Source organism: Bombyx mori, chromosome 3 (assembly GCF_030269925.1).
Source record: "Bombyx mori chromosome 3, ASM3026992v2".
Taxonomy (NCBI): Eukaryota; Metazoa; Arthropoda; class Insecta; order Lepidoptera; family Bombycidae; genus Bombyx; species Bombyx mori.
Genome location: NC_085109.1, coordinates 2384419 through 2398567, shown reverse-complemented (window position 1 = coordinate 2398567; position 14149 = coordinate 2384419). Strand labels below are relative to the sequence as shown.

At 36.4% G+C, this 14149-nt stretch overlaps 1 protein-coding gene across 4 annotated transcripts in view; it reads left to right on the top strand.

The window, feature by feature from the left end:
- Nucleotides 1-14149, top strand: part of LOC101737289 (espin) — a 118792-nt gene that overhangs the window by 41492 nt on the left and 63151 nt on the right. The gene's annotated exons all lie outside the window — the stretch shown is intronic.

Here is a 14149-nt window from a genome sequence, read left to right as displayed (position 1 = left end):
TATGGTCACGTCATATAATGCGCTTGCAACCACAGACAAGCGGGCAGATTTTTTTGTAACGATCCCATCTTTCTTGACTATTCGCGTTTTGAACCTTAGTTTCAGCGTGATTCAGATTACTTTTTCATTCCTACCTCAGTCAGATGTGCAGCTTAAAATTGTTCTCAAAGATCATTAAAATTTTATGGATTCAATTCAGATGACGTCATGAATCAATTTGCTCTTAGAACTTATTAGCTCATTAGTCATTGCGCTAACATGAGTACGTTTTCTTTCGTTAAAATAACTTTATTAATGAAAGTGACAACGAGAAATAATAATAAAAAAAATACGCAATTCGCGTTCAAATTACCGTGGAGAGGTGCAATTACCTAAACGTAATGATATTCAAACTTATTAACATATTAGCCGGTGACTCTCTAAAGTATGAAAGCGAGACACGAAATACCGAATGGTATACAGTTTTATTTTGTGTGCTTTTTCGATTCGTCATTACAATTGCGAATTCAATAGAACAATTATTGTTGATTTTAAAATCGAATTATCTTTGTTTTATTGTTTTGGTTTTACAAAATGGGTTCGATCTTGCATTCTGCTTAAATGGTCTGCAACATAACTTCAATATTGTTTTTGGTCTGCATATCTTTAGTTATTATTGCAAATCATCGGTAGGTTTTCTTTCACCGGGCTTTCAAATTCAAATTCAAAATCATTTATTTCAACTTAGATGTCAGTATGACACACTTGTTGAATGTCAAAATACAAATAACAATATTAACTCTACCACCGATTCCAAAAAAAGCCACAGTCCTGAGAAGAACCGGCGAAACAAACTCAGCGGGCTTTTTTTTTTTGTTTTTTCTCAAATTTTTTCATTTTTTTAAATAAATAAAAATATTTACAATAAAGGAAAAAACAAGTCAAAGAATACAATTAAAAAAATTATAATAATAATGAAAAATGAAAAGGCCAGGAGCGAGCGCCTCATTGCTGGTTGGCAATGGCTGGCTGGTTTGAGATACAATTTTCGAAGGGTTTTTTTAGACAGTGATTGTAACTGATTTAGAATTGAGAGACAGTCGTGATGCTGGGACGCGTGCGTGTTCTTCCACATCGCTTGATCACTTCGCTGCTATTTACACAGTGATGCTGCGTCGCGGATTAGCTGTCAATTGAAAGATTTTGAAAGCGGCTCGTAAATACAAACGTAGGAATTCTCGTCTTGACGTCTCTGAGATGTTTATCGTGTGTTTTGATTCTGCGCTGTGGCGTATTCGTCGGGTAAAATGTTTCAGTAGAACATCAAGACAGTAATGTCGACCCGGGCACCGTTCTCGTCGAACCCGTTGCCTGCGACGAAGGGCTCGACGAGTAAATTAACCCTCAGACACAGCCCACTGAGTTTCTCGCCGGATCTTCTCAGTGGGTCGCGTTTCCGATCCAGTGGTAGATTCTACGAAGCACGGCTATTGCTAGGGTTCGTGTTAGCAACGTCGTCAGGTTTGAGCCCCGTGAGCTCACCTACTAGTTAAGGTTCCGTTGAAATAGCCTCTCAAGACTACCAGCTTAGGTAGGAAAAAAAAATGTCGAGTTTTGATTAACGATTTATTGAATACGTCATAGCAGTGACCAATGCCGGTTTTTATTTTTTTAATTAAAATCCATTTCATGTTTTAAAATTAAAGTATTTGTGTAATTAGTCGTGCATAAGCAAAAAACTTGAGAGATTAAGATTGAAGTCCCAAATGCATCTAACGACTCATCTCACGACAGAAGTGGAATTTAAAAAAAATAAGTTTATATTATTACGGTTTACCATAAGCTAACTTTTCGATTTGAATCTGACAGTTGAATTTTGTGACCGAGCTTTTGTGACGATAAAAGTTCCGTGCATCGAGAAATGAACTTGAAGTGTACTGTGCGATCGCATTAAGTTTAATAGTGAAAAATGGCGACTTGTCCTCGAAGGGAGCGGCCTGCACGTTCGGCTAGTACTAGGTTGAAGTACTCGAAGACGATACCAGCTAATATGATCAGGTTAGTATTCAGTAGTAATTAGTATCTAAGTCCTCGTTTTCAAGATTCGAGTACTATTTTTTAACACGCTTTTATTAGCTTGAAATGTTTGTTAGTAACAGAATCTTTGAATCTCTAAACCGGATTCAAGGGGTTCGATTATCATGAAAATTTGCACACGTATCAAGGACAATACTTTTATAACTCCGATCTGAAATCTTGACCGGTATTAATAGGCCAAAAAAAAAGTTGAAGCTAATTGTTAGTCTGATTTGCTTTTTAAGCGAGCTGTTTTATTTGAGTTACCTTTTACGCTATAGAGAATATTAAAAAACTTGCACTAAGCACACAGGGCCCACCCGAATGTCACCGTAGCCTATAGGAACATGCTGTGGACAAGCTTGAGACATAAGGTTGAACCTTGGATTGGAAACTGCAACGGAGCATTGAGTTTGTATAAGTACATGTTTGTTTTTACTGGTGGTAGGACCACTTGTGAGTCCGCGCGGGTAGGTACCACCGCCCTGCCTATTTCTGCCGTGAAGCAGTAATGCGTTTCAGTTTGAAGGGCGGGGCAGCCGTTGTAACTATACTGAGACCTTAGAACTTATATCTCAAGGTGGGTGGCGCATTTCTGTCGTAGATGTATGTATATGGGCTCCGGTAACCACTTAACACCAGGTGGGCCGTGAGTCCGTCGACCCACATACGATATATAAAAAAAAAACTGCGTCAATAATCTGACTAGTCAGTGCTTAGTGATTATTAGAGTTATTAGACGTCATAGTGTAAATATGACCACCTACTAAAAGGCATGTCCTACCTACCCTTCAAATCGGAGAGCATTGCTTCTTCGTGAAAGGAAGGGTGGTTGGCTCTAGCTATAGTATGGTAGTATGGATGGTAGTGGTTAAAATCATTACAAAACTGAGGAAGTAAAAAAAAATACCAATGAGATATTATTATTTACGTAAAAGTATTTAAAAGTCACAAGAAATTAATTTCGCATTAAATCGAGTGATCCGGTGTGAAATGAAGAGAAAGTCTCGATTTAATCACATTTCATCATCGGTAATCTGTGTTATTACGTAAAATGAGGGTAATCTTGTCGTAAAAGCGATCCCTCTAGCGTACGTCGGTATAAAACCAATGGTAGAGAGGCTAAACGTATGTTTCCCAAGCGCAGTGCACGCTACATACAATATACTTAGCATAGAGTACTTTTTTTTTATTGCGTATATGGGTGGACGAGCTCACAGCCCACCTGGTGTTAAGTGGTTACTCGATCCCATAGACATCTACGACGTAAATGTGCCACCCACCTTGATATATAAGTTATAAGGTCTCACTATAGTTACAGCGGCTGTCCCACCCTTCAGACTGAAACGCATTCACGGCAGAAATAGGCGGGGTGGTGGTACCTACCCGCGCGGACTCACAAGAGTTCTTACAACCAGTAACGAGAATAGTATCGTGTATATGTACATATATAGTATGCTAATATAAAATGAAAACAAAAAATATACGTAATTATTGTTGAAATCGCGCGTCGGTCACGCCTTGCTCCGAAAACAGTATGAACGTAATCATATTGAAATTGTGTTATGGTTTGAATTACTTTCATTCTATTGTTTACTAAATTAAAGTCGAATTGCGTAATGGTAATTGCTATCTGCGAGTCAGATGTCTGTAGATGCGACAGTGGCTTGAAACATGACTGATACGGGCTATCCGCTTATCACGCTTTCGATTTCAGTAATCTAATATCGGGGGGAGAGAAGAAAGAATTGATTATAATTATATAGTCACCCACTGAATTTCTCACCGGATCTTCTCAGTGGGTCGCGATTCCGATCCCTTAGTAGATTCAGCGAAGCACTGCTCTTGCTAGGGCTAGTGTTAGCAATTCTCTCAGGTTGAGCCCGTGAGATCACCTACCGGTCCGCGTGAAGAATAGGAATAGCCCCATAATTTACTAACGATTAGGTAGGGAAAAGATATAAATTGTACCAAGCTAAGTTTCTGTTATAACATACACATACTTAGTGAGCTTTGTGATATTTTTTCTCAATAACACTATAATTTCTTTGTTACGGTCATATATGTAAGTTTTTTTACTTTTCAGTGGAGGGCTTATGACCCATCAGCTGTTAAGTGATTACTGTGGTCCCGAGATATCATGAAGGTGAGACTGTAGAGTCAATTATCATTTTAACGGTTGTCTCATCTTACGAAACGCACGAGAGTTTCCCGGTAGAGACAGGCAGGATGGTCGAACCTGCCCGAGCGGGCTCTAAATACGACCTACTAAACACGGTTTATTATTAACGCAGACATAAGCGGTTATACGAAAACAAAGATCTGACCACTGATTTTCGAGTTTTTGGGCCGGGGGCCGAACCTCCTACGTAGTAGTAGGGGACGCGTGGGGTACGTGGGACTGGTGTGCGGTACGCGGGCCCAGGGATGTTTTTAGGATCCTACCCACTTAAAGACTCCCCTGCATGGTAGGCAGCGGCTTGCACGGTAGGCAGTTGCTTGGCTCTGCCCCTGGCATTGCTGATGTCCATGGGCAACGGCAACCACTCACCATCAGATGGGCCCTATGCTCATCTACCTATAAGGGCAATAAAAAAAAAAACAAAATGTGTGCAATTCACACGTGGTAGAAGTGAAACCTTCCAAAATTAAAATACAATTATCCTAAACGTCTTAAGTATATGTAAAATTTTGTCATTAGTAAATAATTGTAAGGTAGCGCCCTCTGTGAATTGATATTTTAATTTCACGTATAATCCTAAATTAAAATTCACTACAAGAGCTTTCATACACACGTTAGTATTAAAAAATCTCACAGATGGCGCTGTATTAAATAGTATGTATATTTCTGTCTCATTCTTTGCTGGCTTCATCCTACACATTTTTGTATTTGTGTCTCTTACCTGTCGTTTTTTCCGTTGCATCCGGTTTGAAATCACAACGATTCTAAAGAAGTTTTCACTTCAAAAACTCTTACACTCTGATGTCCGATCTCCATCCGGGGAGATTATCAACCCTAAAATAACACCTGAGTTGATTTCAGATCGCGTCCGTCGTCACGCATCCCTAACGTTAATGTTCCGTTCTGAAAGGCATCACTGTAGTTGCGTGCTGAACACATTCTCTGAATTAATTGTTTCTTCATCACTTTATAATTTACGACAAGCCTTATGAGTAATTAAGTGGTTTATAGATCGTAGGGATGTTCCTTCAATATTAAATAATCTTCTATCTTCTATCTTCTTCTTCTATATATAAGTACATAAAAATGAATTGCTGTTCGTTAGTCTCGCCAAAACTCGAGAACGGCTGGACCGATTTGGCTAATTTTGGTCTTGAATTATTTGTGAAAGTCCAGAGAAGGTTTAAAAGGTAGATAAATATGAAAATGCTCGGAATTAAATAAAAATAGCAATTTTGTTTTTCCTTTGATGTGTCCCTCGTCGGACGGATTCCTTTTGTTTGTTTTAAGTTTATTTTATACAAAAGCTTAGGTCTTTTATTTATCAATTGAGGCACTACGAAGTCTGCCGGGTCAGCTAGTTAAATAATAAAAGCAATACCGATGATGATTATGCTAGCGTTAACTATAATTATTAATTATTTGACTGAATTAAAGGGATTTTTGTTGGTTTTGATAGGCGAGCGATAAAGCAACGAGTCTACGTAAGTAAACTGTTACATAGTAATATGAAAATTACATAGTGGTTCTTGCCGGTTGCAGACGCAACTGAAAAACTGTTTTTACGAAATTAATTATATCTTAATATTTATATAAAACAAAGTCGTTTTTTTATTTTATTGCTTGGATGGGTGGACGAGCTCACGGCCCACCTGATCTGTATTGGTTACCAGAGCCAATAGACATCTACAATGTAAATGCCGCCTCTCAACAGTACAACGGCTGCCCCGGCAGAAATTGGCAGGGTGGTGGTACCTACCCGTGCGGACTCACAAGACGTCCTACCACCAGTAATCACGCAAATTATAAATTTGCGGGTTTGATTTTTATTACACGATGCTATTCCTTCACCGCGGAAGTAAATCATGAACATTTGTTAAGTACTTATTTCATTGGAAAAATTGGTACCTAGCGGCGGGATTTGTACACCGATGCATCGCTAGATACGCATTCCCGATCCTGCGGACAGAATGGAAAGCAGTCGACGTCGCCCCAAACACGTCATTTCGGATCCTCCCGATCCACTAACGGTGCTTTTAGGTACCTCAAGCACCGGTCACCATTCTCGTCGAACCCGTCGCTTGCAACGAAGGGCTCGACGAGTAAATTAACACTCAGACACAGCCCACTGAGTTTCTCGCCGGATCTTCTCAGTGGGTCGCGTTTTCGATCAGATGGTAGATTCTGCGAAACACGGCTCTTGCTAGGGTTCGTGTTAGCAACGTCTTCAGGTTTGAGCCCCGAGAGCTCACCTACTAGTTAAGGTTACGCTGATATAGCCTCTCAAGGCTAACAGCTTAGGTAGAAATAAATAAATAAATAAAACGCTAGATACGCACCGGACGTCTTATCCTTTAGGCCACGCCGACTTATTTGGTCGAACACTTATATCTCGAGAACAGCTGGACAGATTTCGTGATTTTTTATTTGTTGTATTTGATTCCGTCTCGAGTAACAGAATAACTATTACAAACATTGGAAAATTAATGAAAAAAAAAAAAAAACCCATACAAATTAAAATGGTTATGGGTTTTTTTTTTTGGGTTTCGCTGTTTATCCTGTTGATATGGTAAACTCTTCCCTCAAATTAAAGAACGTATTTAAATAAAGGGTCCGGGTTGACAATACATATTTACAATATTAATATAATGACGTATTTTAGATTTTAAAAATGTAGTATGTAATGAAAAAGAATTGTCTGATGTCTGGTTGTCAAATATTTACGCGTTGCCTCATCGCGGTCAGATAAGACCCTATTAATATACGCAGCTTAAAAACCCAAACGGCCTTAAATAGCAAACTAAATTAATGACTAATTTCATATTTATTTATCGTATTAATACTGATCACATTAGAGCTAAGTTATAAAATCATTGTATCGTCAGCGGTCCTCGATGCGTGTGCAAATTTACAAGTTTATCGAACGTTATTGAGGTCGGTAATAATGACTTTATAATTCAGTTACATACAAACACAGCTAATAAAAGCTAATTGTAATATGTTTATATTATTATATGATGTTTAATGTATGCATTAGGTTTGTGTTACTAATTCTTCTTTCAAGCGGGCCTACTGGAAGAGATATCAAAATGAAATAAGTAGTGCCCTTGTACTCTGTATCCTTATTAGTCGTGTTTTTTCTAGCATCTGTGTGTACAAAATGTATTAAATAAATAAATAAAAGCGTTTTAAAAGTGACCCGGGTGAATCCACGAGGAGACGGACGTGGCATGTTACAATTACCGGATTTCCATTTCAACTTCACAACCTGTGGACGTCGAGTCAGTCACGAGAGTTGAGACGCACGTGGGAATAATCACGTAATCAAATAGCTATAATTAATCAGACAATCATAATCATTATGTTTCCCGTTTCTCATATTGAGACTCGTCGTAATATTTCATAAACAAAAACTCGAGTGGTTAGGTGCCTTATTTGTATTTCCGCCTCATTGGGAATCAGACGAGGAAATCGGACGCGGACGTCTGAATGTTTCTTCTCAAAAATAATTGTTATGATTTTTGTTATGAGGATGTGTATGGTTGTATGTAGCGTTTGCTGTCGTTCCATCGGCACGCGCGATATTTCAAACAAGCCGCGACTCGCGATTATTTTACGTAATTTGTAATTACGTAATTAATTACGCTATTTAAATTTGTAATTATGAATGAAAATTTGTTGGATTATCTCGGTATAAAATTTTTTTATGTTTTATTTTTATTGCTTAGAGGGGTGGACGAGCTCACAGCCCACCTGGTGTTAAGCGGCTACTGGAGCCCATAGATATCCACAACGTAAATGCGCCGCCCACCTTGAGATATAAGTTCTCTCTTCAGAGGTACCACCGCCCCGCCTATTTCTGCCGTGAAGCAGTATGCGTTTCGGTTTAAAGGGTGGGGCAGCCGTTGTAACTATACTGAAATCTGAGAACTTATATCTCAAGGTGGGTGGCGCATTTACGTCGTAGATGTCTATGGGCTCCAGTAACCACTTAATACCAGGTGGGCTGTGAGCTCGTCCACCCATTTAAGCAATAAAAAAAAGAGTTTCAATAATTATTATAAAAAGGTTTTCTATTAACTTAATATTGCAATGAACTCAGTCCCACCAAATACAATTGATGACGGAACTAACGCCAAGCCATCCTTGGCGCCGTCACATATACTATATGTAACGGATTCTTTCAATTCAATTTTCCCTTGAATACATTCAATACATTCCCTTGAATACATTCAAAGCCATAAAAAAAAAAAAAACTCCAATTATTGATTTTATTTGTAATGAATAAATGTGTAATGCGAATGTTGTGGATGTATGCAAGATGTCAATTTTCAATGAATATTAAATCGATTTCCCGTATTATGTCATAAATAATGCGATTATAATCTGTAGATACATAATTAAATAAAATTTTAATTAAGATTAAAATATTAATTTAGGTTCGATAAATCTAACGTAGGAAGTAATTTAAATGATTTTAAAGATAATCATTTCGTTTATTTAAATATTCATGATTTCTAAATTGAATTACGCTAATTAAAAAATCTAGTTCAAACTTTAAAAAAGGTGTGAATTCATGTGAATTTACTAATAGCCAATTCAAATTATTTAGTATATCCTAAATTAACTTTAATTAATAAATAAAAATAAAAAAAAATCCTAAATTAAAATTCACTACAAGAGCTTTCATACACACGTTAGTATTAAAAAATCTCACAGATGGCGCTGTATTAAATAGTATGTATATTTCTGTCTCATTCTTTGCTGGCTTCATCCTACACATTTTTGTATTTGTGTCTCTTACCTGTCGTTTTTTCCGTTGCATCCGGTTTGAAATCACAACGATTCTAAAGAAGTTTTCACTTCAAAATATAATTTTTACTATTTAAGTTTATTAATCAGACGTAAACTTTAATAAAATATTAGCATGTAATGAAATGGAAGAAATTTTCCAATTAATATTAACGTAATTACTGGTGATAGTATGTCTTGCGAGTCGGCACGGGTAGGTACCACCCGCCTTGCCTAATTTTTTACGTGAAGCAGTAATGCGTTTCGGTTTGAAGGGTGGGACAGCATTGGTACTTGAAAACTGAGACTTTAGAACTCTTGTCTCAAAGTGGATGTAAAAATTTAGTTTTTTGAAGTCCATGAGCTTCGGTAACCATTTAAAACCAGGTGGGCCGTGAGCTCGTCCACCCATTTAGGCTATAAAAATCTAATTTATGTTTGTTATGTGTTAATTTCTAATATGCAGGAATCTAAATCTCATAACTTTCTAAACAACGCCATCTGTTGTCTGGTAGGAACAATGGGAAAATTTGTAGAAAAAGTAAGTTAACTGCACTGTGAGTGCGTTGTACGGATTTTCTCTCCACCTAGCGTGACACGAGATCAATAGATATACGTACGATGTTTCTGATCTTGATTCACTGTAATTAAAAAATAAAAAGTTTTTTTGCCAATCAAACTGGTTTTTTCTTTTCTTTTTCAATTGTTTATTTGTCGACGCACAACTATGCAAGAGTTAGATACATAAAAGATTAGTGACAATAAAAATAGAAGAGAGAATTACGTAACTAATATAGAAATTTTCTTCGATAAAAAAAATATGTTAATGTTTTTAAATGCAATTAATTATTTCATTTGTTTTTTTTTTATTTTATTGTAAGAAATGAGATTTTAATGACGTTGGAATTTTTTCGCGCCATTTCTTGTATGGACTTTCAAAGATGTAAAATAAGAGTCGAGTCCTGATCGCCGAAGGCTATTGGGGGCCATAGTTGTGGTCACTATTATTTATTGGCGTCAGCAACTGAACAATTCAGCAATTCCATTTTTTTTTTTTTTTTCGAAACTTCTTTGAAAAGGGATATTCGATCCTTAGTAATACATTTTAAAGACGATGGTAGCATTCGTGTCGCGCGATTGTTCCGGTGTTCGAATCCCGCAGGCAGGTTTCCTAACAAAATGCGTACTTAAGGCTTGTTTGTGAATGACTTACACGGTAAAAGCATAACATCGTGTAATAAAAAACAACTCATGAAATGCGAAAAACTTTGTATGAACCCGTTAAATAATAACGTATTTTTACACACACACTTTTATTTACATTTATATAGATAGCCACGAAAATTTAAAACAATTTTTAACACGGGTTCCGAGTATTAAAATTTAGATTTTTTTGTGTCGTCCAAATGGATTAAATTAAAAAATTAAGTAAGAAAAACTTCTATAAACATGATCATATTAAACGAGAAAAAAAAATGTCACTCCGATACTTAAAATCGTATTTCAAAAGAAAAATTACGCATGTTAAATAAAAAAAAAAAAAAATTACACACGAATATATCACAGCTATGAAGGTTCAGAATGTAAATGAAAACTTTAATAAATTTTCCCTTTGCTTATACATAGTTCAACGACATTAAAACGTGATTGCGTGTTTTGTCGAGACTTACAATTTCTGAACGTACATGGAACTGACGTTTCGAGCGAAAGTGTTTTATGTCAAAAAGCCGCTGTGTCATGTGCTGTATTGCCAGTTTTAAGTAGGAGAAACTAGTGTGGTACAAGGCACAAGAGAGCGCTTCTATGCACAGCCTAGAAATAATTTAAATGCACAATAAGTGAAGTCGAAGTTTGAAGTCGTCGTGGCCTAAAGGATAAGACGTCCGGTGCATTCGTGTTGAAGCGATGCATCGGTGTTCGAATCCCGCAGGCGGGTACCAATTTTTCTAATGAAATACGTACTCAACAAATGTTCACGATTGACTTCCACGGTGAAGGAATAACATCGTGTAATAAAAATCAAACCCGCAAAATTATAATTTGCGTAATTACTGGTGGTAGGACCTCTTGTGAGTCCGCACGGGTGGGTACCACCGCCCCGCCTATTTCTGCCATGAAGCAGTAATGCGTTTCGGTTCGAAGGGTGGGGTAGCCGTTGTAACTATACTGAGACCTTAGAACTTATATCACGAGGTGGGTGGCGCATTTACGTCGTAGATGTCTATGGGCTCCAGTAACCACTTAACACCAGGTGGGCTGTGAGCTCGTCCATCCATCTAAGCAATAAAAAAAAAATAGGTACTGCAGAAATCATTTTATTGTTGTAATGTAAGCCACAGTGGACCTGGTTTAATGCGATTACTTATAGGGACCACAACGTAAATGACGTAGAATAACCTGAGAAAGTTAATCGTATTGGAATAACGATTCCCTTCAGACTGAAGTTGTTCACTGCTTCGCGTACCCTGACACAAACCACTACTTATAAAAGTGTTCAATGCTAAGACTTAGGTAATTAGATATGTGAAATGTTTTAAGCCTTTGCGACTATCAACATTATAAACATTATTTTAAGCGGGGTTTGACGGTTTATTAGTTGTCAATATTTAGAAGCGGAAGCGCCATTACCGTGAGTTTTTTTATTGCTAAAATGGGTGAACGCCTGCCTGTCACAGCCTGCCTGGTGTTAAGTGGTTATTGGAGCCCATAGACATCTACAACGTAAATGCGCCACCCACCTTGAGGTATAAGTCCTAAGATCTCAGTATAGTTACAACGGCTGCTCCACTCTTCAAACCGAAACGCATTACTGCTTCAGGGCAGAAATAAGCAGGATGGTGGTACCTACCCGCGCGGACTCACAAGACGTACTACCACCAGTCCTACCAGCAGAGCAAAATTAAGGCTTATAAAATTTGGGATACGAACACGTCAACGATTAGCATTGATATTTAGAATTGAAGAAGATGTTATTAGAGGTGATCCGAACACATGGTTTGTTATCACCACAGTAATAGATCAGATATTGGTAGTTCCTTCATGTCCATGCAACGTGCCACATTGCTTTGCAAAACCTTTCCCAAAATAAGAGAAAATCGAAGAAAATAACAGATAAAATTTGTAGAGTGAAAATAAAACGCTATTGCTTTCCATTTGTGGCATCCAGTTTTTGATTAAATGATATAACAAATGATAGAGAAAAAATAAACACTCCATTTTAAGTCAACATTGTGTTGGATAGGTACGGAATGTTTGAATGTTTGTTTGATATGTGACGTAATGTCTGTATATGTGTAATGCAATAATTCTTTGCATCATTATTTAAAAAAAGTTCCTTGCATATAGTAGCATTATAGCATCAGCAATGAGTTTTTAACAAACGAATCAAGTTTGAATTTAAATATACGCGTGACGCATGAAAACCGTTCTGCCATTATTAATTGATACAACTTTAAGAAACGATTTTAATATTTATTATTGTTAAAATAGTTATATATAGTAGGTATATTTAGTGCTCATATTTATTGAATACATTATTAATAACGAAATAACGACTGTTTTAAATCTGTCATATAAATACAGCAATATTTTATTATTTTTCATTTTTTAAGTATGGCAATTGGCTTTGTGCTATGTTATTGTTGCCAGTATTGAGTTTATAAAAATCTTCAATTATAAAGTACAGTCATACATACATATTCTATTAAATGACAAATAATATGGAGCGAAATGATATAAAGTCGATTTAGTTGAGGCTGTAATCAATTGGAATGAAACTAAATGAAACGAGATGAAATATGCTCAGTTTAAAGAGTGATTATTTACTGAGACTTCAGTGGGATTTTTGAAAAAATCCGAGAAGCCACATCTTGCGGCTTTATTTCATTTTCCTACATTTTCACATATGCTAAACGTTTCCCGCGTGAAAATGCATGTAAGCGAAAGTGTTCGTAGAATTTTTAATAAGAATCATAATAAACAGTATAAGCGACAGAAACGTTCTTGTTGGTAATAAAAAAGCGCAAAGACATATTATATTTTTCTTCAAACGTGAAAAGCGCGGCAAACTTTCAGTAGGAATTAATTGTCTTTGTCAATAAGTGATATTCACACTTCAAACTATATAGGCCGTAGGCTCGCTTTTCAATACCCACTTTTAATGATGGGTAAATGACCTCATGGCCCCCCTACTGTTAAGCTGTCACCGGAGCCCATGGACATCACCGCGTGTAAGCTACATGTGAATCCCGTCTCGCACCTTAGAATCTCAATTAAAATGTAACAATTTCTGAGCTACCCCACAAAACTAGAACTAGGCAGAATGATAGTACCCATCCGTGTCTATCACGATTATAATTAAAAAAACAAATGCGCTTTATTATTTAATTAAAATAATACTGGACTCTTTAGGTGGAATTTGTGTAAATTTCTTTATTTTGTTAATTTAGTGTTTTAACATTTAGTGTAATAACGGTGGCTTATTAAACGTTTAGCATATGTGAAAATGTAGGAAAATGAAATAAAGCCGCAAGATGTGGCTTCTCGGATTTTTTCAAAAATCCCACTGAAGTCTCAGTAAATATTCACTCTTTAAACTGAGCATATTTCATCTCGTTTCATTTAGTTTCATTCCAATTGATTACAGCCTCAACTAAATCGACTTTATATCATTTCGCTCCATATTATTTGTCATTTAATAGAATATGTATGTATGACTGTACTTTATAATTGAAGATTTTTATAAACTCAATACTGGCAACAATAACATAGCACAAAGCCAATTGCCATACTTAAAAAATGAAAAATAATAAAATATTGCTGTATTTATATGACAGATTTAAAACAGTCGTTATTTCGTTATTAATAATGTATTCAATAAATATGAGCACTAAATATACCTACTATATATAACTATTTTAACAATAATAAATATTAAAATCGTTTCTTAAAGTTGTATCAATTAATAATGGCAGAACGGTTTTCATGCGTCACGCGTATATTTAAATTCAAACTTGATTCGTTTGTTAAAAACTCATTGCTGATGCTATAATGCTACTATATGCAAGGAACTTTTTTTAAATAATGATGCAAAGAATTATTGCATTACACATATACAGACAT